The sequence below is a fragment of the Mirounga leonina genome, unplaced genomic scaffold (genome assembly GCF_011800145.1).
Source record: "Mirounga leonina isolate KUSES-001 unplaced genomic scaffold, KU_Mleo_1.0 Mir_173, whole genome shotgun sequence".
In the NCBI taxonomy this organism is placed as follows: Eukaryota; Metazoa; Chordata; class Mammalia; order Carnivora; family Phocidae; genus Mirounga; species Mirounga leonina.
Genome location: NW_023270447.1, coordinates 29380596 through 29407085, shown reverse-complemented (window position 1 = coordinate 29407085; position 26490 = coordinate 29380596). Strand labels below are relative to the sequence as shown.

Here is a 26490-nt window from a genome sequence, read left to right as displayed (position 1 = left end):
TAGTGCAAGGAGCAAGCTTGCTGTCTTTCTTTACACTTATCTCTAGGTGGACCCTGTCTCCTGACTCCATCTACTTTGATCTCAGTAGTTTTAATGAATGTGGTTGTGGATTATTGCACATTCCTTGCGTTGTTGTTGCTGTTGTTGTTGTTCTTCCTATGTTTTTACTTAGGTTTGGCTCTTCCGACCAACTGAGTAATACAGTCCAGAGGTTAGGATGTGAGAGTCGAGAACAGGTACCAAGAAAGCCCCTTAGCTTATTTTCGTTCCCAATGTTGGCCAGAAAAATCTTTGGGGTTCCACATGGTTCAGTCCAGCTTACCAGAAGGCCACACAGGAGTGTAAGTAATAAACAGATGTAAATGCTAGAAGCATCCTCTCTCAACATACTTTTGGGCAACTTGTTCCTGTGGTTGGTGGTTAGCTACTCATTTTGTTATTGTGGGCTTATATAAAAAACTGTATCAGTGTGATTTATACCTAATAATCTGAAAGAAGAGAGAAAACATTTCTCAGACATTCTGCTAGATGGCTCATTTTATTTAATTGTTACAATAACAATAACACAATGATTGGTATTATCTCTAGTTTACTTATGACAAAACGAAACCTCAGATGGGCTAAACCATGCATTTTAGAGAGAAAATCTATTGTACACAGTTTCTGTACTTAACACTAGCTGGCTCTACCTTATATCTCTGCATTGTAGAGTGAGGTGTACTTGGTCATAAAATGGTCTTCTAAACAAGGCTCAATTAATGGGCATCTAATTCTCTAAATTCAAGAGTAATATCAACTACCCAAGTAATGACACGTTTTTTGCAACAAACCATATAATTATATGACTTTCAGTATAATAAAGTAGAATTTTATAAGTTTTTTGTGGTTTTATAAGACACTGGCATTCCAGAAGCTGTGTTCCATTTTTGTTAATCCATTGACCTCAGTCAGGGAAAAATAATTAAAAAAGAGAAAATATTATCCTCTCTTTTCCAAGCCCTTGAGATATTATTGGAGGGGCTCAAATGGATTATAACAACTTGAAAGCCACAGAACCTTAACAGCCGCATCGCTTCTACACACATTCTCCCTCTGGACATGATTGCCAGTATTGCTCCGTAAATTTGAACACTAAAATGACTATAACTATTATGTGACTCCTTGTGAAACAGGCCCTCTATGTCAAAGGTGGAGCAATGCCAAAGCTTTATTTTTATTTTTTTTTCTTCTATTTTTCTCCCCAAGGCAGCCTGCTGGGCTCATTTGTTTCCAGTAGCATGGGCAATTCCCTTCTCATGCCCAACGCTCTAATGAACTTAGAAAAAGCATCATTATTAGCCTCCTCCTGGACTTTCTGAGGTTTGTACTTTTCTTGGGAATGTTAAGGTAAACATATAGATAAGGGGGAAATGAGGTCAGGAGAAGGGAAAGATAAAAGAACTACAATGGAATTAGAATGGGTTCAGCCAGCCAAGAAAAGAACTGGAGTTATTGTTTCCACACTGAAATGATGTCATTACATCCTCTATCTAAGACAAGGAAAAGAAAGACAGAGTTACATTTTTCTTCTGCTCTAGGAATTTCTTCAGCACCTGAATCTTTAAGTGCAGGCCAGAATATGATACACACATAACCCACCCTTCCACATACACAGACTCACATTTGCAGAATTATTAGGAAGACAGATAAAAAATAAGTAAATCCAGTATTGAAGATATTTTTCCATTGTTGATTATATCACACACAGTATAAACTCATGTTTCCCATGACCACTGATTTAATAAGTCCAATTTAGCACAGAAAAGTCAGATATATTAAATGCAAAATGTCAGAATTATCGTGGTAAGAAAAGTTGGATTACACAAGAATCATATTTTTCCATTGGGTATTCATTATTTTAAAGAATTTCTTCAGTGAAAATGTGTTTTTTAAACTGTTTGAAACAATAAATATCATTTTAAGTTTTTTGAAAGGAAAAGTGTGCCTTTGATTATGGATCAGATTTTTCTAAGGATATATATATATGCCCCCCCCTTACCCCCACCCAATGTATAGAATGGTCTCTGGCTGTTTTTGCATTTATTTATTTTCTGAAGGAAATGTAACACTTAAGAAGATGTTCCCATTTTATGTTATGATCATTTTTTGGTCCTCTCTTTGTCAGAACTATTAAAACACATTTTAGAGCAAACAACAAAACTAAGTATAAGTAGAGTAGGCAAAAAAAGAAAACAAGCCATCTTATTTCTCTAGACACTGGAAGCCACTTCTCTTGCTCACTGGCTGCAGAAGGTAGGATAAAAATCCTCATACATGTATTTCAAATTATGAATCAATGACTCTAATTTTTTTTTCATTCTGTTGTATCTATTAACTATAATAGTAAAGATGAATAACACTCTTATAGTCTTTCTGGTACTTCAATGATGGTTATAAAATAGGTTTTGAGAAACTAGTTTTATTGATTTTTGTTTCTAATCATTAAAGCAATACATATTCAAGGGGAAAATCAAATCAATGATAGAGAGAAAAATCTTACCAGCTCTCAGTTACCAAAAAAAGTTGCCAGTTAACAAAGGAAAAATGATTAGAATAGTATCAGATTCTCACTAACATAATTGAGGGGCAATGGGATAGCATGTGTGAGTCACTGGGATAAAATAACTGATCCTATAGTTCTCTAACCAGCTAAAGAAATCTTTCACATTTGTAGAAATGCATGGATTCAGAGAGTAGGTCACCCACCCATGTACTCTGTGTGTGGTAAACATTCAAGATAGTGTTTTAAACAAATAATAATGTAATTTAGTAGACAGGCCTCAACACAGAGGAAGATTAGATTGAGGTGCAATAATGGTAGATATGAGCAACCCTACAATATATAAATTCAAATGAATGATGATTGTAGGATTGGGAATGTGCAAAATAAGAGATAATTGGGATTCTTATATTTACTGAGAGGAAAAACTAATAGTAGGGACATAGTTGAGTTCATAGAGTTGATATCACTTTTGTCAAGGTGAAAATAGGGTACAGTGGGCAAGCAAAGCACATTGCAGAAAGGAAGTGTTGTTACCTAATTTTAGTAAAGTATAAGAATATGGATTTGATTCTGAGTACCAGGAATAGGTGTTGGGGAGCAAGAATTTCCTATCCCACTCAAGGGCTTTCTAGCTGGATTAAGAATCAGATTGACATGAGGCAGATGAACAGGAGAAAATCAAATTTAATAGTGTATGTATGGGGGAATCCACCCAGACATGGAAATGCCAAAGACAGGCAAAATGAGGTATTTATGTCATTCTGAACTAAGGAGAAAGAAGTTAGGGTCTGGGACTTCACAGGGAAAGAACGCAATTCACAGGATGATGAAAAAGAGTAAATTTTTTGTTTGTTTGCTTTTAGATTTCAAGTTTTTATTTAAATTATAGTTAGTTAACATATATGGTAAAATTGGTTTCAGATGTAGAATTTAGTGATTCATCACTTTCCTATACTACACAGTGCTCATCACAACAAGGGTAAATGCTTGATAAATGTTTGTTGGGCCACTCAGAATCAGTGGGTCATAGAGGACTTTGATTGAACAGGCCTTGCTAGATTCTTTCCTGTCTACTATACCTATTTTGTAGTATAACATAGTTATCTTTGGTGACAGCTCTCTTCCTAGAGCATGTCCTTTATCTAAATTCTTTTTAGGAATTTAAGGGGGAGGTAAAGAGTTTTTCCTGAATTTACTTGGTTTTGATTGCTTTTTAACTCAAAAGAATCTTCACACTAAAGTGGCCCCATCTTGGGGCGTTCTGCCCTTGGCCCCTTCATAGGAAATGAACTGAAAATTCACAACTGAATTTTCAAAAAAACAAAGAGGGGTGACTAGTAAATTGCAAAGTTAAAATTAAGAGGAAATAAATGAAACTATAACTAAGTAAAATAAAATACCTAACATGAAATAATTTTGCTGGGATAAAAATATCTATCAAATTTACCAACTGTTACACTAAATGCAAAAAACCTATATTTCCCATTATAAGACACATTTTATTAGATTAGATTACAGATGAAATTCAGCTATATTTTGTTAATAATAAATGTACCTAAAGTTTAAAGCAAACTTGAAAATAAATCAATGAACCAAGAAAATAGGGTTGACACATTTACTATCAAAGTATATACTTATATCACTGGCAGCCTGATTTAACAATTAATGAGACCTTGTTTCCTTGATTTTAAAATGCCATTAATTTTATGACACTTGAGCAATGTGATAAAATGTTTAAAAAAAAAAACCCTATATCCAATCTACACTTACTAAAAGTTTAAACATTTATCCATACGACTACATAGTACTCTCTTTACTGTATCATAAAATTGACTCTAATCATCTTTCACATTCCATTCTAATATTATTTGGGATTACCTCTGTCACCCAACTGTACATAGTATAATGATGATATGCTGCCTTCCATAACTTGTGACTATAACTTTTACCTCCATATTTACTACATTTGGGTGTGAGAGATGGTGTTGAAATGCAAAAACTATTAATTTTGTCTGTATTTTTTTTAATTAAACTAGGATTTTGCTTGTCCCATGTCTGAGTGATATTCTTACCGATGACTGTGTTAATTTCTGAGAAAGAAATGGCAAAAAACACAACTTATTTCTCTATCAGTTAATAGGTGCATCTTGATATCAGACTGATTAATATTAAAAAATAGAATTTAAATGTTCAAATCTATGTTATATTTTAATTTTTGGTAGGGCAAGAGCCTAACACTCATTTTTCAAATCCTTTAATTGTAGTACTGGGCCCAGCGAGCAAAGCATGGGCAGGATTTCAGGCTATCTGCAATCAACATTTAATGCATCCTTAATACGCCTCAGTTAGCAGCCCTTTGTCTTTAGAGATTACATTCACTCTCTGTATTCAACTATTACCCCTGGGGACACTCCTAGGTTTTTTTTTTTTTTTTTCCTACATCTTGATCTCTCTCTGCATTTTAATTCAATAGCTACTAGATATTCCTACTTATCTCTTTCAACAATTCCCTAAATTAACTATGGAAACTTTTAATTTATTATCTTCCTCTTCAAAGATGACAGCCATTTTGCCTCCCTCAAGTTCTTTTTATCCACACCATTATTTCGTGAGTCCTTGTGTAGACCCGTGTTGAAGACATCTTTGATTCCTTTCTCTCCCTGTCTTCTCCATCCAAGCATAAACTTTATCTTGACAATGTCAGGATGACATTTTTCTTTAGATATTTGCCATAAATCATATCATACATTCTTCAAAAATTATAGTGAACTGTCATTTATGTATTTTGTTTTATAACTAATATATATATGTATATATATGTCTGTGTAAATATAACATACATAGTTTTTATTCATTAAAAGAAAAAATACAGAAATTTAATTTCAATGATTTTTCCATCATTTTGGTGACATATCCTTTCAAATCTGTCAGATATCTCAAAATGTACAAGATAAAGTACAATAATGGTGAGGACATATTCAAAAATCTGTGGCTATATAAAGCTAATCAAATAAATTTTGATTAATACAAAATATAGCACCAATTTGCTTGAGAAAAAATGGCCATGGAAGCTTACCTTTTCTTAAGTAAACTTGATATGCAAAAGTATGGTATACATAAAAACTTGTTTTCATATTTTATTATTATTAAAACAAGTTTCCCATATTTTATTATTATAAGTTGATGAACTCCCTACAGATACGTCCTTGATTTTAAACCGAGGTTATCAAGGAAAAACACCATAAATTATTGATATTTGTATTTTCAGACATTTGTATGTATCTGCTACATAGTAGAAGCACAATAAATGCTTGTCCAATGAGGAGATCATAATACTGAGTCTTCTCATTTGCACCCAGATCTGAGTATGTCATACCACTTTTATCAACTTGGTATGCGATTTGTTTGGTATGCTTGGTATGTTTATCACTCGGTATGTGGTTTGTAAGAGGTATAAATCATACTAGCAGTCAGAGTGCAACAGACTGTGCTGTTCCGTAGACAATTCATACTTCATATTTCCTTTGCCCCGACCCCACTTTGCTCCTTTGTGCACCTGTGTGCTCTTCCTACCTGTTCCCAAACTCCTCTGACCCTGCCTATTTAGGGGTATGTTCACTTCCAGAGGGCTGCCAAGATTCTCTTTCTCTGCCTTTTGAAGTGTCTTTAGTGAGACAGAAACCTCTAGTTGGATTTAGATATTTGAGATCTACTTTGGGACTGTGAAAAATAAATCGTGTGTTCCTAGTTTTCATACTAGCAGGATTAAATATGACATTTGTTTATATTTTAAGATAAGTCTGCTTTTATCATAAAGCATGTCACAAAACTATTATTTTATCATTTATGTCTGGCTGGTCTCAAATTATCAGTCACTTGACTGTTTTATATGATTTCTTAGTAAAAAAATAAAAATAAAGTTTATACATAATAAAATCATGGCCCCAAGAAATAATTAAAACATGTAAAGAAACACTGTTTTATGGGGCATATAATAAACATATGGACATTTCTTCAATTCTCAGAAGAGTTCATTGATTTAAAACTTGTTGCCATTCAAAAAAAGGTGTGAGTAATTTATAGCTCTTTAAATTGAAAATGATACGAGGTGTAATCAAATATCACGCTTCCAACCCTAAAATAATTGCCTTAAGGGTCAGTTAGAAATTGCTCTCCTCCATCAGTTTTGTAGCCTTATACCACTGGTTAGGTACACTGAGCAGTGTGAAGATGATTTAGCTAATAGTACAGACTCTGGGAAAAGACCTGATGCCTTATTTTTTGGACCAGTGATCTGACCCAATATGGGATGGTAAAACTGATTATATAACTTGAGATACGAATACTTAAGAGCAAGGGAGGCTGATTCAAAAACTTTGTCCAACTTGAAAATGAATGCTCAAGATCAGAGTGATCCTGATATTACTGTATAATGTACATTCCCTTATCACTCTAGTGCTTTTTCTAGCTCAGAGTATGCAGTTACTGGATTTTTTTTTTATGTTTAATAACATCCCTTTATGACAAGCCACTGAAGTCTTAGAGGTATCTCATTTTTATTTCAGACACTATTTCTGATCAAAGTACAAAGCAGAAAAGGTTGCAACAATAACCTTAGAATTAAGTTGTTTATATCCCCATATATGATGCAAAAGTAAGTGAAAACAGCAAGGACATTCTAGGCAGTTTGGATTAGGTTGCGTTCTTGCTATCTACTTAAAATGTTTTCATGTTTATGTTTCCCCAGTACTATTGTTAGCACTGTCATTTTAAAACCTAATAAAATTCTTCCATTTAAGTCCCTTTTTTTTCCTAAAATGTTTCATCAATCATAGTAAAACTGTGTTCTGTCATGGGGTAATTGCAAATTGGCAAGCCAAAAAGGACATCTACATGTCCTCATCCCCCTTATCTCTACACTGGGCAGGGATGACAGCCAATTTATTAGTTGAGATATTGTTAAACTCATCAAATAAAATACTGTTTTCTGCCTATGTGATGTTTTCTGTTACAGTATCAAAGTTGTTTCTTTCAAAGCCCATTTACAGATGGCTGTGACAGCAGTTAGTTGTGCCTAATGACTTTGTTGTGCAGACTTACTGAAAGTGGGAACATCTTGGTTCTGGCTAAACGACTCATACTAGATATTTTGGGAGCAGAAGGACATGTAATCAGAGTAGAATTCTGCTTAATGGTGTGTTAAGAAATTTTACAAAGACTTTAAATCGGGAAGATAAGCCCCAGTCCTGGATTTATTTACAGCCAGTTGTATTATTTCAGACAAGTCACACAGTTCTATTTTGTGTCTCTGTTTTCTCACCTACGACGTGGTGATATTAATACTGTATTTTCTAAATTTCTGTAGAAGCGTTTTCAGCAATAAATGAGATAGTGAATGCAAATGGACTTAAATAAGTGAAACTGTGAAGCTATTTTATTCCTATTTTAATCTTTAAAAATAGGAATTTGCCTAAGTCATAATATAAAAATATAATTGAGGCTTATGATTACTTAGTCCAGAGTTCTGATAAAATCTAAGTATCTATTTTGGGAGATTCCTTTTTTTAATGTAAAAGCTAAAATTGTTGTATTTTTTAAAATCTTTATAATCATCACTCTTAAATATGACTCAAAAAAACCATAATCTGTATAATACTTTGTTCTGAGAATAAAATTTTTTTTTCATTTTTTTTTATTCTTATGTTAATCCCCATACATTACACCATTAGTTTTAGATGAAGTGTTCCATGATTCATTGTTTGTGCATAACACCCAGTGCTCCATGCAGAATGTGCCCTCTCAATACCCATCACCAGGCTAACCCATCCTCCCACCCCCCTCCCCTCTAGAACCCTTAGTTTGTTTTTCAGAGTCCATCGTCTCTCATGGTTCGTCTACCCCTCCGATTTCCCCCACTTCATTCTTCCTCTCCCGCTACCCTCTTCTTCTTCTTTTTTTTTTCTTAACATATATTGCACCACTTGTTTCAGAGGTACAGATCTCAGATCTGAGAATAAAATTTAAGTGAAAAATTAACTGATGATTCACTTTTAGCTGCACTAGAAAAGGAATACTCCTTTGAAGCCTTCACTCCTTGTACTTGCTTGTTTATAGCAGGCAAACCCTGAAGGCGAACATACAAATAGAAATAATATAAAGCAACACACCAACATTTCAGTTTTTATGGTACTCCTAGAGATAGCCAAACAATAGTGTGTTAATTTAAGGGAAAAAATGGAGCATTTCCTGGTCTCACATCCCAACAGTTTTGTAGCAAACAATAAAATAATCTACCAAGAGAAGTGTAACTAGAATCTTCTTTTAAATAACTCACTCCAAAGACCAATAGATGGAAAGAACAGGAGATTATAAGTATTAAAACTACTGGATCCATTTACATCTTCCTCTTAAAATAAGAAAGTAATTGCTAACACTGATTGAGCATTTATTATGTGCTAGGCAGCTGCATTACTGTGTCACTTAAATATTAAAACAAATCTTTGAAATAATATTGCCCCCATTTGAGAGATGAAAACCCTGAAGGCAGAGAGACACAAGGCAGCATACAGCAGGACACAGCATCCAAGTGTCAGAGCTCGGTTTTAAATCTGACAGCTGAGCTGACACTGTAAAATATTAGGAAAGTCTTACATTATCTCCAATGAACATGGAGCCGCCAAAACAACTATTGTCCAATGAGAAAGGAAAGTTTATTTCAGTCTGACAGTGATGACAGCACAGAAAAAAAAAAAAAGAGCTGTTATTTGGAATCTTGGTTGAAGAGAGCCATCATGAAACTGGGAAAAACACAGACTGAATAGTCATATAGAACAAAGTCTGAATCTTACATGACACATCCAAATTTTAATTTCCCCATCAGCAAAATGGAATTAAGGATGTCCACTGTATGGTTATTGTGGAGATTAAAAATCCACTAAAGAGGAGAGGGAGGGATGAATAGGCAGAACAAAGAGGATTTCTAGGGCAGTATAAATGGTCTGTATGATACTGTAATGGTGGATGTTTTTCATTACACATTTTTTCCTAACCTGTAGAATGTACGCCAAGAGTGAACCCTAATGTAAACTGTGGACTCTGGGCGATAATGTGTCCACTTAGGTTCAGCAATTGTAACCAATGTACCACTCTGGTGGGAGTGTTGTTGATAGTGGGGTGGCTGTGCAAGTGTGGGCTTAGGGGGTGTAGGAACATTTCTGTACCTTCCTCTCAATTCGCTGTGAACCTAATATTGTTTTAAAAAATAAAGACACAAAGGAAAAAGAAACATGTTAAATATATCCAGGTCGTACTCGGCACACTGGAGGTGTTATATAAATATGAATGATAAAGCATGCTGACTTTTGAATAAATATGTAGGAAAGTAAACAATTATTATTATTATTATTTTTTTAAAGATTTTATTTATTTATTTGACAGAGAGAGACACAGCGAAAGAGGGAACATAAGCAGGGGGAGTGGGGGAGGGAGAAGCAGGCTTCCCGCCGAGCAGGGAGCCCGATGTGGGACTCGATCCCAGGATCCTGGGATCATGACCTGAGCCGAAGGCAGACGCCCAATGACTGAGCCACCCAGGCGCCCAATAAACAATTATTTTTAACCCACTGCTTACGTTGTAGGATCCTACCTCTGCTATGTAAAGCCCGTTTTTATCACCATACTGCCTCGTCATGATGAAAAAGTCTGAATTCTCTATCAGTATGAATTTTTAGATCTAATATTTATGGTCAAGTCTTCATTAAGACAGTAAATAAAAACTTATTAATTACCACCTAATTCTACAAATAGAATTAATCGATTTCACTATAAATCTTGTTGACCTATAAATTTTCTAGCCTAGCGTATTTAGAACAAATGGAAATTACAAATATGTTAAAAAGAATAAAATCCAAAACATGAGGAATTTACAATAAAAAAAGTTTCATTCCTATAGCAAAGCTTTATCACTAGGGACTGTATCCATTCATCACCAGTACACTGATAGGAATTTGTTAAATTAGAAAGGGAACATGTTGGAAATAAAATGTATTATTTGACAGAGGAGGAGAAAGGCATTGGCTATTTGGTTTTACAAATGTACTTGCTACTGCCAAAACTTTCTCAAATTCTACACAACAGTTCTGTTTTCTAATTAATTTCTCAAATTGTAAGACCTTTCACATAGTTTCATGGCCAGAATACATCTGCACATGTTTCCCCTCAAATGTTTTTTGTACCGCAGTGATACTCCATCTGTTGTTGTCGTCTTGCCCGTTCGGCACCAAAAGTGTGGGAAGTCTGGCTGAGAAATAAGCTTGCCAGTGGACCCCGCTCCCACCAGGTGTGGGCCTCGCAGCTCTGAACATCACTGAATTCAGTCGCAAAGCACATATTTCTGTGGTTTTAAAGGAAGCCAGACAGGTGGCACCCTTAGGTTGTTAGCATTTGCGTTTTCTCTCAAATATCAAGTTTTCCCCACTTTACTCCAGATTTAGTCTTCTTCTTTTTTTCTTTTTTTTCCTTTGAGCTAGTTTCCGAGCATTTTGAAAAACAGGTTCTTAGTTTTGGTTCAGACTTTAAGAGTTAAACCAAGAACTCCTTTTATCATCCGATTTATATCGTTTTAAAGTGAGTTTAGTTTTGCTCCATGTAATGGAGTAAATATCCAGTGACTCTTTTTCATATTCACATAAGCATTATACATAAGTTGTAGATAGAGAGATTACCTTCATTAACAAGGAAATGAAGGATTAGGAGCGACTGTTCTGCTTATAATGAAAAATATTATTTAAAAACCCTTCTCATAAACATAAATGATTTTAAAAGATATTCATATGGTTATACTTCAAGTTTCAAATAAGCGGTATTTTTTGAGCAAGTACAATATATTGAAAGATACAATTTGAATAAAATGTAACACATATGTTTCTCCTAAGTGATGTGGGGTGTAGCATACATGAAAACAGTTCAGTGTCAAGAGAAGTAAGAAGGAAGCCTATTTATAAAATGTTAACTTAAATACATAAAACACATTTTTCAATGAATTTTGCCACCTAAAATCTTTTTAAAAAATTTTTTTAAAATTTTTTTTATTATTTTTTATTTTTTTATTCTTATGTTAATCCCCATACATTACATCATTAGTTTTTGATGTAGTGCTCCATGATTCATTGTTTGCGTATAACACCCAGTGCTCCATGCAGTACGTGCCCTCTTTAATACTCAACACCAGGCTAACCCATCCTCCCACCCCCCTCCCCTCTAGAACCCTGTTTGTTTTTCAGAGTCCATCGTCTCTCATGCCACCTAAAATCTTTATGATGAATTGACCTCTTTGTTACCCTTCTCCACTCGTAAATTGTGCCAAAATATCTATTACTGCTAAAGGGTTTTTGTTTTATGCTATTTTTTCACATATGTTCATATTCTATAATTTTCCTTTTCAATAACTCTAAGAAGAGTTTTGACTAATTTAACAAACAAATTAAGATCAGGGCAACTGACAAAATCTTTGGTTATTCATGAGTTTTAATGTTGATTTCATTATTGAACTGTTGAGACTGTATTGACAATAATCTTTGAAGAAAAATATACTCTTTTATCTTTGCTTAATCAGTGTACTGAACACACACACACACACACACCTCTCTTTCAAACACCCCTTACTAGCATGCAAAACCACAGACCTCCCCTCCCTGAGATTCTACCTGTCCTATTATTCTCTCAAATATACATACACACACACAAGTATCTTTATTATATGCCAGTTCATTGTTCCTAAAAAAGTCTTCTACTTTTGGAGTAACTACTCTGATTTTAAGTTATTATTTAACAATTACCTATAAAATTGGGGAGGAAATCACAACCTTGTATTATGTTTTCTTATGGAAATGGGTGAATTTTAGTATTATGATTTATTTTCTACTTTTTCAGGTATTTATTGGTTACTCAATTATGCCATTTGGTGTCTCTTTTATGGTGTCTCTTTTAAAAATATGACTCCAAAATTTTAGGACGTAAAAATAATAATAATAATAATAATTATGAGAAGAATGGAAATACATCCATGATGCTTTCACTTTTATACAATATTATACCCAGGGAAACAGTATTATTGTATTAGTTTCCTTTTGCCGCTACAACAAATTACCACAAACTTGGTGGCTATAAACAACACAAATTTATTATTTTACAGTTTTAGAGGTTGGAGGCTGAAATGGGTTCAGTGGGCTAAAATGTGGCTAACTGTGGGCTAAAATGTGTCAGTGGGACTGAGTTTTCTCCACAAAGCTCTAGGGGAGAATCCATTTTTTTGCTGTTCTGCCTTCTAAAGGCATCCAGTATTCCTGGGCTCATGCAACACTTCCATTATCAAAGCCAGAAATGGCTAGTTGAATGCCGTATCTCTTCACTCTGAAGCTAATACTTCTGCCTCCTTCTTCCACATCTTAGAACACTTGAGAGATTACTATGGGCCCACCCAGACAATCTAGGATAACTGCCCTATTTTAAGGTCTCATGATGAGCAGCCTTAATTCCATCTGCAAACTTAGTTTCTTCTTGCCATGTAACACGACATATTCACAGGTTCTGATAATTAGGTCATTGGTATCCTTGGGGGCCATTATTCTGCCTAGCACCTATTTCATATGGCGAAGAAACACTAACAAAACTAGCAAACAGACTGCAGTGGGCAGGTGATAACATTTGTTTTTCAGATCCTATTACAATCACAGAGAGAAAAAATAAATTAATTAACTTTTTTTTCTAGCTCAAAATTCAAATTGGGAATTTATGTAATTTTTAAGGAATCTTCAGTCTTGACCACCATTTGTTTCTGGCTATAACTCTGAGAAGTAGAACTGAAATGGTTTCTGAGTTGTAACTCTGTTGGAGGAAATGTTAATTATTGCTTAGAATAAATATCTCATGATAAATTAATGATGTGACAATTATAACACAGAAACAATGATGGTGAAAATCTATAGTTAAAATAAGAAAATAATGAACAAATAAAGTTGTCAAGTTTCAGAGCAGAAAGAAGATAATCTTACACTAATATCACATTCTTGTTTTACAAATAAAAAATCTGATATGCCTTATGTCACCCAGATGGATAGTGAGAAAAGCCTAGATGTAGATAATGAATCAGAGCGACGTGATGTTTGAGTGCAAAAAGAATATGTTTATAGAAATATAAACTTTTAAAACTTTTTTTGGTACAAAAGTCTTTTATTATACACACATATAGAAAAGTGAACAAAATAAAGATGCATAGGTCAGTGGTTTTTCATATAGGAAATATCTTCGTAATAAATACTCAGGTTGAAAAATAGAACATTAGCAGCATTTCATAAGACACCCCCTGTACCTATTCCTAATCGCTGTTCAAATTCCCTGCTAGAGGTAACAACTATCTTGACGTTTATGAAATCACATCGCTGCTTGTCTTTATAATTTCATTGCACAAGTGTGGTTACCTAAACACTATACACATTTGCCAGGGCCTGGAGTTTATAATGCAATATATATTCTATAAGGTCTGAATTTTTGTTTATCTATTTTTACTCCAAATTATATTTGTGAAATTCCCTTATATGGTTTTAACTGCAGCTTTGTCCTATTTATTTTTCTGATTCTATTTAATAATTATCCCATTATATGATTCCACTTAATAATTATTCCATTATATGACAGTTGATTTATACATTCTACTGATGATGGTCAATTGAATTGTTTGCATTTTTGAATATTAGAAATATTGCTGCTACAACTCTTTTTATGTCTTTTGATGTCTATGTAGTAGAATTGATGGGTTATAGGGCATGCTTAATCTTCAAATATACTAGATAATGCTAAACTGGTTTCCAAGGTGGTTATATCAACCTATATTCATAGTAGCTGTATTCCACTGTCCCCAAATTTCATTAACATTTGATATTGACAATCTTTTAAAATTTTACCTATCCGGTAGGTATGCAGTATTGATTCACTGTTGTTTACTTTTAATCTCTGTGATTATTAATAAGTGTGAGCACTTTTTCTTATGTTTTCAGGGCATTGGATATCTTCTTTCATGAGCTGCTTACTAAGTCTGTTGCCCATTTTCTATTGGACTTTTTGCCTTATTATTATTTTGCGGAAATTTTTTTGATCTATTCTATATAAAAGTCATTGACAGATTACATGTGTTGCCTTTATGTTCTCCCACTATACGGCTTGCCTTTTTATTAATGACATCATTTGATAAAAAAATCTTAATCTAGTTTCATTTATATTTACTTTTATAGTTACTACTATTCTTTCCTGTATAAGAAACCATTTCTTAACCTCCTCCTAATCTTCTACAAGCTGTTCTGATTTTAATTTCCTATAAAGATGTACGATTCAACTGAAACTGTTATATATGCTGTAGAGGGCATGCTTTTCATTTTTCTACATGGATATATGATTATTTTATCACCATTTGCTGAAAAGACCATTCTTTCTCCAGTGTCTGCAGTACCTCTCTTATTGTAAATAAAAATAAGCGTGGAAAATAAATATAAAATTAACTATTAAAGAAATGGAATCTATAATTAAATATTTCCACGTAAACAAAACACCAGGCCTTGTATGGTGTACCATCTGGATGATACAGAGAAATAACGCCATTTCAAAAATTCGTTCAAAGAACAGAAAAGATGGAATTCTGTCTAATTATAGGAAGCCAGAAAAATCTAAAAATCTAAAAGCCTTAGAAGGACATTATGAAAAAGAAAAATTACAGTTCAACTTCATTCATAAACAATCATGCAAAATATCTAAACAAATTGCAGCAAGTCTAATCTAATAAAATACAAAAATGGGTAATACATGATTGCTAACTTTTATTTATTTCAGCAATATAAAGATTAACAACTGAAAATCAAATTTACCACACCTGTAGTATAAAGAAAAAAATGGCATCATCTTAATAAAGAACAAAGACTTTATAAAACTTAACATCTATCCTTGATGAAAATTTTTGTAAGTTAGAAATAGAAGAGATAATACAATAAACACAATATTTAATGATAAAATAAACTTTTTTCTTTGAGGTTAGAAATGAGATAAGAATGTCTGCTTTTACTATCTCTATTTGTCATTGTATCAGAGGTACAGTGAGGCAATAAAAAGAAATAAAAGGGATAAGTATTAAAAGGAAAAGAAAAATGAAGTTGTAGATGATTTGATAAATTATCAGAAATACAAATAAATGTAGTAAGCTCATGAGATACAAAGTCAAAATAAAAAAATCAATTGCATACCTTTAAACAGCAATAAAATCAGTAAGCTTTTTAATAATAAGAAATAAGCAATAAAATTAAAATATCAGTTAAAATACCAAAAAGTCACAGATGTCTACAAATAACCTAAAAAACTGTGCAAACTTTCTACAAAGATGATTAACCACTATTGAGAAATGTTGAATTATTGTAAAGCAGGCTTAACAAAATGTCTTGAAGCAATGGTTTTCAAGACATTGGACAACAGATAGCTAAAGACAGTATTCCCTGTGAGATGAATAAAAAAAAAATGAGGTAAGCTTACTGCTTTGAGAAAATGTCTTGCCTATGACCCAGATGGAGCCTAATGAATTCTCTGAGTTGAGCAGATGGAGCTAATAGCCCCAGAAGACCAGGGTATCTAGGGTTCACAGGACAGGAAAAAAGAAAGAAAGAGCAAGAGAATGAGAGAGGGAAGGAAGGAAGGAAGGAAAGGATGGAATGAAGGAAGGAACGAAGGAAGGAAGAAAAGCTTCAGAGAGACCAAGTCCTAGATGACTGCAGAGGTTCACCTTGAGGATTCAGCTAAGTACTGACTAGTGCTGCATGTGAAGAAAGAAGCATCTGAAAGGATAAGAGCACAATACCCCTTGCTCACACAGCAGCAGTTTCTGTTCCCACGTGCTAGATGGAAAGCAAGACATTAGGTAAAATTTTTTAATAGGGTTAAGTTTCAGCAGTTTCTCCCACATGTTCAAAAATTACATAGACATGGAATATTAAAAAAAATCCAGAGATAAAATCTTTAATGTCTGATGTGAAAAATATCCTGCATGTCTGTTTTTATCTTAATTTAATTTAGTTTTGTTTTCATGGCCCAAGAGCTAAAGATGGTTTGTATAATCTAAAATGGTTACATGCTAAATGATTATATAAATATGTATATAAGAACATGATTTTGCCCTGCACAGCTTAAAATATTTACCTTCTGGGTCTTTATGGAAAAGTTTGCCAATCCTTGACTTAGATGAAATGGAAAAATTCCTTGTAAAACACGAACTATCAATGTTCCCTGAAGAAGAAATAGATCATCTGAAGAGCCCTATATCTACTGAAGAAGTCAAATTTTTAATTAAAACCCTTTCCAGAAAAACAAACGAAAAAACAAACAAAACCTCCAGGTCCACATGGCTTCAATGGTGAATTCTTCCAAACCAATTCTACATAAACTTTCCCAGAAAATCCAAGAGAAGAAAATCCTTTCCATTTCATTCTATTAGGCCACCATTACCCTGATAGCAAAATCAGAAAAAAACATTAGAAGAAAACTAAGACCAATATCCCTTGTGAATAGATGCAAAAATTCTAAACACAACTATGGCAAATTTAATTGCAACTATACATACAAAAGATAGTATATCATGGCCAACTTGGGTTTATCCCAGGAGTGGGAGAATGTTTTAACTTCTGAAAATCAACCAATATAAATCAATCAATATAATAACTGTCAACTAAAAAAGAAAACATATCTGATTATCTCTAACAATGCAAAAAAAGAATTTGACAGAAATGCAACATCTATTTCTGATAAAACAACTTTCTGCAAACTGGAAATAGAAGGAAACTTTCTCGGCCTCATTAAGAATGTCTACCAAAAAAAAAAAAATTGTCTAAAATCATATTGATGGCAAAGACTGAAAGCTTTTCTTTAGAATGAATAACAAAATGAAGTTATCTGCTGTCATTGTGCTAGAGATTTTAGCTAGTGAAATAAGGCAGGACAAATAAATAAAAGGCATTTAGGTTGGAAAGGAAGAAACTGTCTTTATTGGCAAGTGATACAATCATCTAATATTAACCAAATGGATCATAGACCACAATGTAAAAACAAACATAGGATGAATCTGTTGACTTGTGTTATAAAAACAGTTTTTAGATATAGCACAAAAAGCAGAATCCATAAGAGATCAAATTGATAAACTAAACTTTATCAAAATTTAAAAATATAAAGTCATAGACTAGGAGAAAATTTTTGCAAAGCATATATCTCATGAAAGACATACCCATAATATATTTTAAAAAACACAAAAAATTCACTAATAAGAAAACAACTCAATAATATTGGGAAAAAGATTTGAACAGACACTACACCAAAATAGGGAATGCAAAGAAGCACATGAAAAGATGTTCAACATCATCAGTAACTTGGGAAATGCAAATTAAAGCCACAATGAGATACCATTAAACATCTAATAGAAAAACTAAAATTAAAATGATGGCCCAGGGGCGCCTGGGTGGCTCAGTTGTTAAGCGTTTGCCTTCGGCTCAGGTCATGATCCCAGGGTCCTGGGATCGAGCCCCGCATCAGGCTCCCTGCTCTGCGGGAAGCCTGCTTCTCCTGCTCCCACTCTCCCTGCCTGTGTTCCCTCTCTCGCTGTGTCTCTCTCTGTCAAATAAATAAAAAAATCTTAAAAAAAAAAAAAATGATGGCCCATTCCAAATGATGAGGAGGATGTAGAGGAACTAGATCTCTCATACATTATCTCTGGGAAAGTAAAGTGGTTCAACCATTTTGCAAAACATTTTGTCAGTTTCTTATATAGTTAAACATACACTTACCAAATGAACTAGCAATTCTATTTCTAGGCATTTATTCAAGAGAAATTATCCACACTAAGACTTATATATGAATGTTCATAGCAGTTTTGTTAATAATAGCCCCAAACAATGAACAAGCCAAATATCCACCAACAGTAAAAAATTAGTAAATTGTGAATATTGCTCAGAATAAAAGGAATAAACTACTGATACATTTCACAACATGGATGAATCTCAAAATTATTATGCTGAGAAAAAGAAGCCATATTCAAAAAAGTATATATTTAATGTTTGCATGTATTTAAGACAAATCTAGTCTATGAAGACAGAAATTTGATCTGGGGTTGCCTCAGATCTGGCTTGGGGCTAGGGACAAGATTGACTATGTGGATTACTTGGAGTGATGGGAATGTTCAATATATTGATTGTGGCATTGGTTACATGGCTTTATAAATTTATCAAAACTCATCAGATACATTTAAAATGGATGAATATTGTTGTATGTAAATTACACCACAATAAAGTTGATTAAAAACACAAATAGCTAAATACTGCTAAGATACTCTTCAAGAGAAGAAAATAAGGTGGGATGAGTCTACCAGTAAAGACAATATAAGGTTACAGTATTTAAGACCAATGTTGTGCTAATGCAAGGATATATAGGGATCAATGAAATAGAACACAGAACTCAGACAGATCCATGTGCAAATATGTGTGTGTAGAAGCAGTAGTAATAATAGTAGGACTAGTATGTGTGTATATTGGTGAGTAGTTTGGAGAATAAGTGCTATTTTTCATCTGACACTCCTAGAACCTAGCTATAGACTATGAATACAGTGTATACACAGGTGTGAACTTTACCTGGAATTAATTAACAAAGACTAACCCATTATTTCTTTGTGGTAGAAAATGCTAGCAAAGAAATATAGGGCACTAGGCCAGAAAATAAATCCATTAAATAAACAAGAATTCAACAAATAATTTAAAAATTTAAAATTAATACTCAAATTAATAGTATTCTCCCCATCAAATTTTGCAATCATGTATATTTCCATAACCCTTCCACTTTCTGCTCTATCTCTTCATTTACCTTGGCTATGTAGAAAAAGGTCTGGGGTTCAGCTTCTTTGGCATCCAAAATAACAGGACTTCTACTTGGCTCTTGGACCCTCCCTCATCTGTCAAATCATCAGCATTCCAATTTTCTTCCATTTTAAGAGTACCCATTATGATCTACATTCCTGACTCTAATCTCTGTGTCTACTGTCAGCTCCCAGATTTCTGGAACCTGGGGACTCTTGGTGGATTTTCTTGCTCCCGACAAAGGATCTAGACAGACCATCTGTTGGCATAACTGAGCCTTTTATCCATACAACTATTTTTGCATTAAAAGTGTACTGCCTACACTAATATTCTAAAAGTGAGAGGCAGTATCTTTGCTCATAAGAACATGGAAGATGAAAAGCTACAATTTCTAAGTAGAAAATTGCCTGAATAATCAATGTTTCAATTCCCCTCTCATGTAATTCCTTAGGCCATTGTTGCCTGATATTTCTATTTTTATTATCATTTTTTTCTCATAACCTTACTCTTCAGCATGTATGATATATATTTGCCTTTGAGAAGGATTCCCTGAGAAACCTTACTGTATTTTATAAATACGCACAAGACCAGACTAACATTTATCAAGTACTTTCCAAGTGCTGAAATTTGTAAGTGCTTTACATGTGTTGTTTCAATTGATCCTTACAAAAATTCCTGTGGGTTGGATTTTACTAGTTCTATTTCACCAGTTAGAAAATTAGAGTTAAAGAGGTTGATTTTTCTATGTTTACCAAGCTGTAAAACTCGTAGTCAGGACTAAAATACAAGTTCATCTAATGCCAAAGATCTTACCCTTTTTTTCCTTCTAACATCTATATAATAGTACAGTATTAGTATAGTATAGTTTAGTATAGCATAGCATATAGATTAGATTGATAACTAATGTGATGTTCTGCGTTTGAGTATTTTTGGACTGTTAATACTTACCATCTACCACAAGCCTCAGTGGCATTTAGAATTAGTTATGAGTTAAATTTAATGAAAACACATCTCCAAATATGCCTCACTTAAATCAAGAAAACATCACAGCCTTCTCTAGACCTTGCATAATTATCTCTCCAATGGGGCTAGCCTTTCTAAGAAAGTAAAAACAAATTTTCCTGATAATTTGTAAATGGTTAACCTGACCCTCAAAAATAATAAACATTGTTCGCAGTCATGACAGATACAGACCCAAAAACATGTCATTTCCTTTTACAACTTAAAAAGCCTTGTTTTCCAAATTCACTTCAAATCCTATAGTTTGCTATTTAAGTCCACCTCCCAACACTTGGTACTGAAGTTCCTTCACAAGCTGTTATCTCCCTTCCTACCCCACCCTTGTGGCCAATATTTCAGATCCATGAAGTGCTTGAAGATTTTCAAACAACTCATGTTCTCATTTTCAGAGCCATTAAACATATTGCTGACATATTATTCTTTCTTAACCTCACTTTAATAAAGAAGACTAATATTAGGACACAGCTCAGATTTCATCCTTTTCCGGCAGTCTTCCTACTATCTCATCTGCGCATGCACCGGGGAGCACAAGTGCACCAGCTGGAAGGCATTCCCTGCCCTGATGTTCTACTTCTTCTCTTTGCGCTTATTCACCCTGAGTTCCAACCTTTTTTATTTACGGTACGGACTTTTTCATTTGGCATTTCTTCTGAAGAGTAAGGACATCTTTGTTTCTTTCCAGTACTTAATACTTTTCCTGCTAAGAACAGACACGGTAAATATTTAGCTAAAAAAAAAAAAACAAAACCAAACACTGCTTCTTACAATATAACATTGTTTTCAGTAGAGACCCATAAATCAAGTCCATTTGAGTGTTTCATTGAAAAACAGTGCTGACTTCTACAATTAAAAGAATTTTACTTAATATTCTTAAAACAGAAAATTTTACAGCCACTGAGGAGTTAAAGCTTTATTTATATAGTAAGGCCAGAAAACTTAGAAGGAATCTTTGGTAACTAGTTTACCATTGAGAATACTAACTGCAGCCTAATGAAATTTATGAGCAGTTCTGAAGAAATATTTTATTTCTTCACACAATTTACAAGGCTAGGAATGAACCAGAAAGGTCACTGAGTTCATCTCTCATGTTTAAATCATCCCGGAGAAATAAAAAGCTATACTATTTGTAAAAGTAGATATCACAACTTCTCTGTGTACTCATTCCAGTACTTAACACCTTTCACCCTAAAAATCTCTCCCTAAATGTAACCTAAATTTCTATTGCTAGAGTTTAAACCCATTTCTTCTTGTACCATCACTATTCAAGCCTGAGAATAGCAGGTTAATCTCCATCATGTGAGCAGCAGCTTGAACAGTACCGTCTATTACTGGAGCCCTGAGTACTTCTTTTGTCTCAGGTTGAATAGTCATTTTCCAAAACCGTGTTAATCTTTGCGACAACTCTCGCAATTCTTGCCGAAGGCACCAGACTCTCTCTACAACAGCCTTCTAATTTTCACTCCTGTCCCTCAACAAGCCCTTCCTCCGAAAGCGGTTGCGTTATCGTGCAAACTTCAAAGAGGATGGAATAAAAAAAATCTGTCGAAAGTAAAATAGATTAATTAATATGAAGTGACTAATATAGACAAATTGGTTGTAATGGAGCCATGATTATATTATTCCCATTCTTCATGAGGTTTCCAATTGTTTTGTGTCAATTTATGCCACTGCTGATTCAGATATGAAAGTTAAATTGTAACTACTTTTTTAACCAAAAAGTGGTTACATTAAAACACCTACTTCATAGGATTGATAGGAAAATATGAGTGAATTAAAAGTTATTGCATGAATAGGTGCTCAGTTAATGATAGCTGTTGTAAGTAGTAGTATTTCTAGTAGCACTGATGATCTTTCATTCTTTTTAAACACATGAATCATATTATATAATTGTAATTCCCAAAAAGCTCTGAAATGACTAGGAATATGGTTTTAAAGAAACAAATAAGTCTATATGATATCCTGGTTTTCCTTGGTTTTATAAAAGTGGCTTCTAAGAATCATGGAAATATCTATTTCTTGTGGTATGAATTAAGTTTAAATAATAACTAACATAGAACAAACTGAAATTATTTAAATTTGTAAATAATCATTCTCTTATGTTCCTAAATGTCTTAATATGATTATAGAACATTTTACTATTTTTTCTTTATGTTCCATAGATATTCTAATTAATTTTCAACTTTCACTTTTTTTTAAAAAAATTTATTTGACACAGAGAGAGACACAGCGAGAGAGGGAACACAAGCGGGGGGAGTGGAAGAGAGAGAAAGCAGGCTTCCCGCTGAGCAGGGAGCCTAATGTGGGGCTCGATCCCAGGATCCTGAGATCACGACCCGAGCCGAAGGCAGATGCTTAACCAACTGAGCCACCCAGGTGCCCCAACTTTCACTTTTTACCTCCTTTTTTTCAGTCTTCTTTGCAATCTGTCTTAACCTCTCTATTTCACTTCCCCTTGAGTTCAAACTTGAGGATCGTCTAAGAAATATCACGCTATAATTTTCTTCTTTGAGTTTTACAAAATTTTTGTGTTCATATGTTTTAATTAAATATTATTTTTTTGAAATTTTTTCCTGAATCATTGCGTAATCTTAAGAGATTTTCTAATTTGGAAATCTCACGTATATTTCCCATACTTGCCAACACCAGTCCAAAATATGTTAACGTCAGACAACCCCTTGCTTTAACATTCTCCTGTGAAAGGCTGGCCAACGACTCACACCAACCTGGTCTTACAATCAAAGCATAGGCGGGAACATTTGAGAAATCAAAGCAAACAAACTGATTATAGATCATGGAAGGTGCTTTAGCGCTGAGTAACAGAAAACCTATTTCAAAGTGACTTAAACCATAAGGTTTAAAAGAAAAAGTGCTGTAGTTGAGTTAACTACAGGGTTGATTAATCTAGTAGCACAACCATGTCATCAAGGTTCTTTCATCCTTCTGCTCTGTCATCCACAGAATTGATGCTTTTCCCTTGTGCTATGCTAGCTTTCTTCACAGTCATAAGATGACTTACACTAAATTTTGATTTTTAATTCTAATTATGTAAGACTAGGTAATTTCAACATCGTTCTCCAAGAAGATACCTAGAAATGTCAGATACAATATAACAATGAAAACAAACATACTGTTAAAGCTACCACTGAGCATACCACAGGGTAAGAGAAATCCCCTGGGGGCAAAAATAAAGAGAAAGACAAAAACTGGGGTGTAAAGCCAAGTCTCACACAACTTTTTGGGACTGATGATCTTTAATGGCTTCTCTGGGAGAGGAGACAGGAGTAAGCCTGTGCAAGATGGGGCCAGGACTGAAATAATTGCTTACCATCAGGGTCACAAACTCAGCTATGATAGGATGGACTTTAAAAAGGTCTTCACCAGGAAAAGGAGGTTAACACAAAAAACTGTATGCTCTGGCTTATGCGATATGTGGGGGGAAGAAGTCATTTCAGAATTCATGACTACCTGTCTGTGGCTACAGAAACCCCCGGCTGAAAAATTAGTAGAAAGTGATTCTGAGGCGGTATTGAAGAGGGTATGGCAGCTGGGAGAAGTAAATGAATACTCTTCCTTCACAGAAAGATCCTTGACATAGGCATTGCAGGATTCCCCCACATAAAGACTGTCTAAAATAAATTATACAACTAATAATAGTAAACACACACAAACACAAACAAAACCCCACCATTAGTGAGGACCAGCAGAAACAGTAAATAGCAAATTTAGGATCTTTTACAAATGGAATTATTGGATGCAATATATAAAATAGCTATGTTTTTTTTTCTAAGATTTTATTTTTATTTACTTGACAGAGAGACAGCAAGAGAGGTGGAGAGGGAGAAGCAGGCTTCCTGCTGAGCAGGGAGCCTGATGTGGGGGGCTCGATCCCAGGACCCTGGGGATCATGACCTGAGCTGAAGGCAGATGCTTAATGACTGAGTCACCCAGGCACCCCTAAAATAGCTATGTTTAAAACATTAAAGAGATGAGATGGAATTTAACATATGTGACAGCAACAAACAGGGTTCTATTAAGAAGTACTCAAGGGAGTTTAAAGAACCAAATAGAAGTTCTAGAATTAAAAAAAATAGTTGAAGTTAATAACTTAGTGGACTGTTACACAACAAGGTAGATAACATTTGTAAAGAAAGTGTTGATATATGAGATATGTCTGGAGAAATTACCTAACATGTATCATACATAAACAAAAAGATGGAAAATGAAAGCAAAGTTTGAGTCATGAAGGCCAAAAAGAGAACATTTCACTGGAATTCTAAAGAGCATTAATGAGGGAGAGTCATCATTTTAAGAGCTAGTAGATAAAAATTTTACAGAATTGAAGACAAGAATATTTCAATTTGGGAAATACAATTCTAAGGAAGAAAAATGAAGCAAAGAATATTTAAGCCTGGACACATCACAGTGAAATTATAGAGACGATCTTATAAACAGATTATATACAGTATTATGGACTAAATGTTTGCATCCCACAAAATTCATATATTGAAGTCCTAACTCTAATGGGATGATATCTGAAGATGGGGCTCTTGGGAGTTATTAGGGTTAGATGAGGTCATGAGGGTGGGCTTCTGGTCTGATGGGATCAGTGCCCTCTAAAAAGAGACATCATGGAGCTTGTTGTCTCTCTCTCTTTCTGCCATGTAAGGACAAAGCAAGAAGGTGACTGTCTTCAAGTCAGGAAGACAGTTGTCATCAGAACTCAACCATGCTGACACCCTGACCTCAGACTTCTAGCCTCCAAAACTATGAGAAAATAAATTCCTGTGTTTAGCCACCCAGTCTATGGTATTTTGTTCTGGAAGCCCAAGCTAACTAGTACATACAGCTATACAGAAAAGATAGATAACCTACAAAGATGGATGACAACAGACTTTTTAAACAGTGACAACTACAAAGTAATATATCATATACCTTCAAAGATCTTAGGGAAAATTATCTGCTAACTCAGAATATTACATAAATTAAAGAACAAGAAAAAAAAATCTACAGATAAATATACACTGTAAAATTTACCACCAACAGTGAACCTCAGGGCAAAGAATATTGACCCCAGAAGTCAGGAATGGTAGACAGGAAAGAATGGTGAAAAAGAGATGGATAAATAACCAGGTAAATCTAAGACGACATTACTACATAAACAGTGCCCTCAAAGAGACAGTACACTAGTGGTTTAGACCATGTTTTTTGGAGCTGGGCTGCCCCTGTTTTAAATCCCAGTCATTAGCTGGCCGATGCCTGGCAATGTATCAGTTTCCACATCTGAAAGACGGGTGTTATGAGGATTACATGAGTTAGTATAAGCCAAGACCCTAAAACAGTTCCTGGCACAAAGTACGCATGTTATAGCTCCTATTGTTTCTGGTATTACTACTTTCACTACAAAATAAGAGTGACTAATACGAGGAACAAAAATAATACCCAACTAAAATACTGGACTATAAAAACAATTCAGACAAGAGATGGGTGACTGGTATTGAAATATATAAGTTCTTATGTTTTGGCTTGTTAATTATGCAAGCTAAAAATTAAGGATACTACTAAAAGAAAAGAAACAGAAAAGGAAAATGTCTGCTAGGACCATCTGAATAAATTTTGAATGTAGCCATTGAGGCAGGAAAGGCATGTCATCTATGCGAGGTAACAGGCGAGCCTGACTCTTTGGCATGCCAGCCGTCAGGATCAGAAGACACAGAAAGTGGTGTACAGAGTTCTAGTGAAAAGACAGTTTAACTTAAAAATAGCATGTTCATGCAAAATTTTCAAGTCTAAAAGGAGCTGTTAGACACTTTCAAATGTAGAGGAACACTGGAAACGCTGTGGCCAGAAATCCTTCTTGAAAAAGCATCTTCAATGATAAAACTCAGCTAATTAAAGATATTTTTAAATCCCCAGAAATAGAGAATCAATAGTGAAAATTACTCAAGGGAAGCACTAAAAACTTTTAAACATAAAATCAAGACTAAACTTCCATCGGAATTGTGG

The 26490-nt window shown here is 34.2% G+C and overlaps 1 protein-coding gene across 1 annotated transcript in view; it reads right to left on the bottom strand.

Moving 5' to 3' along the window:
- Positions 1 to 26490, bottom strand: part of ADGRL4 (adhesion G protein-coupled receptor L4) — a 107087-nt gene that overhangs the window by 58456 nt on the left and 22141 nt on the right. The window lies entirely within an intron of this gene.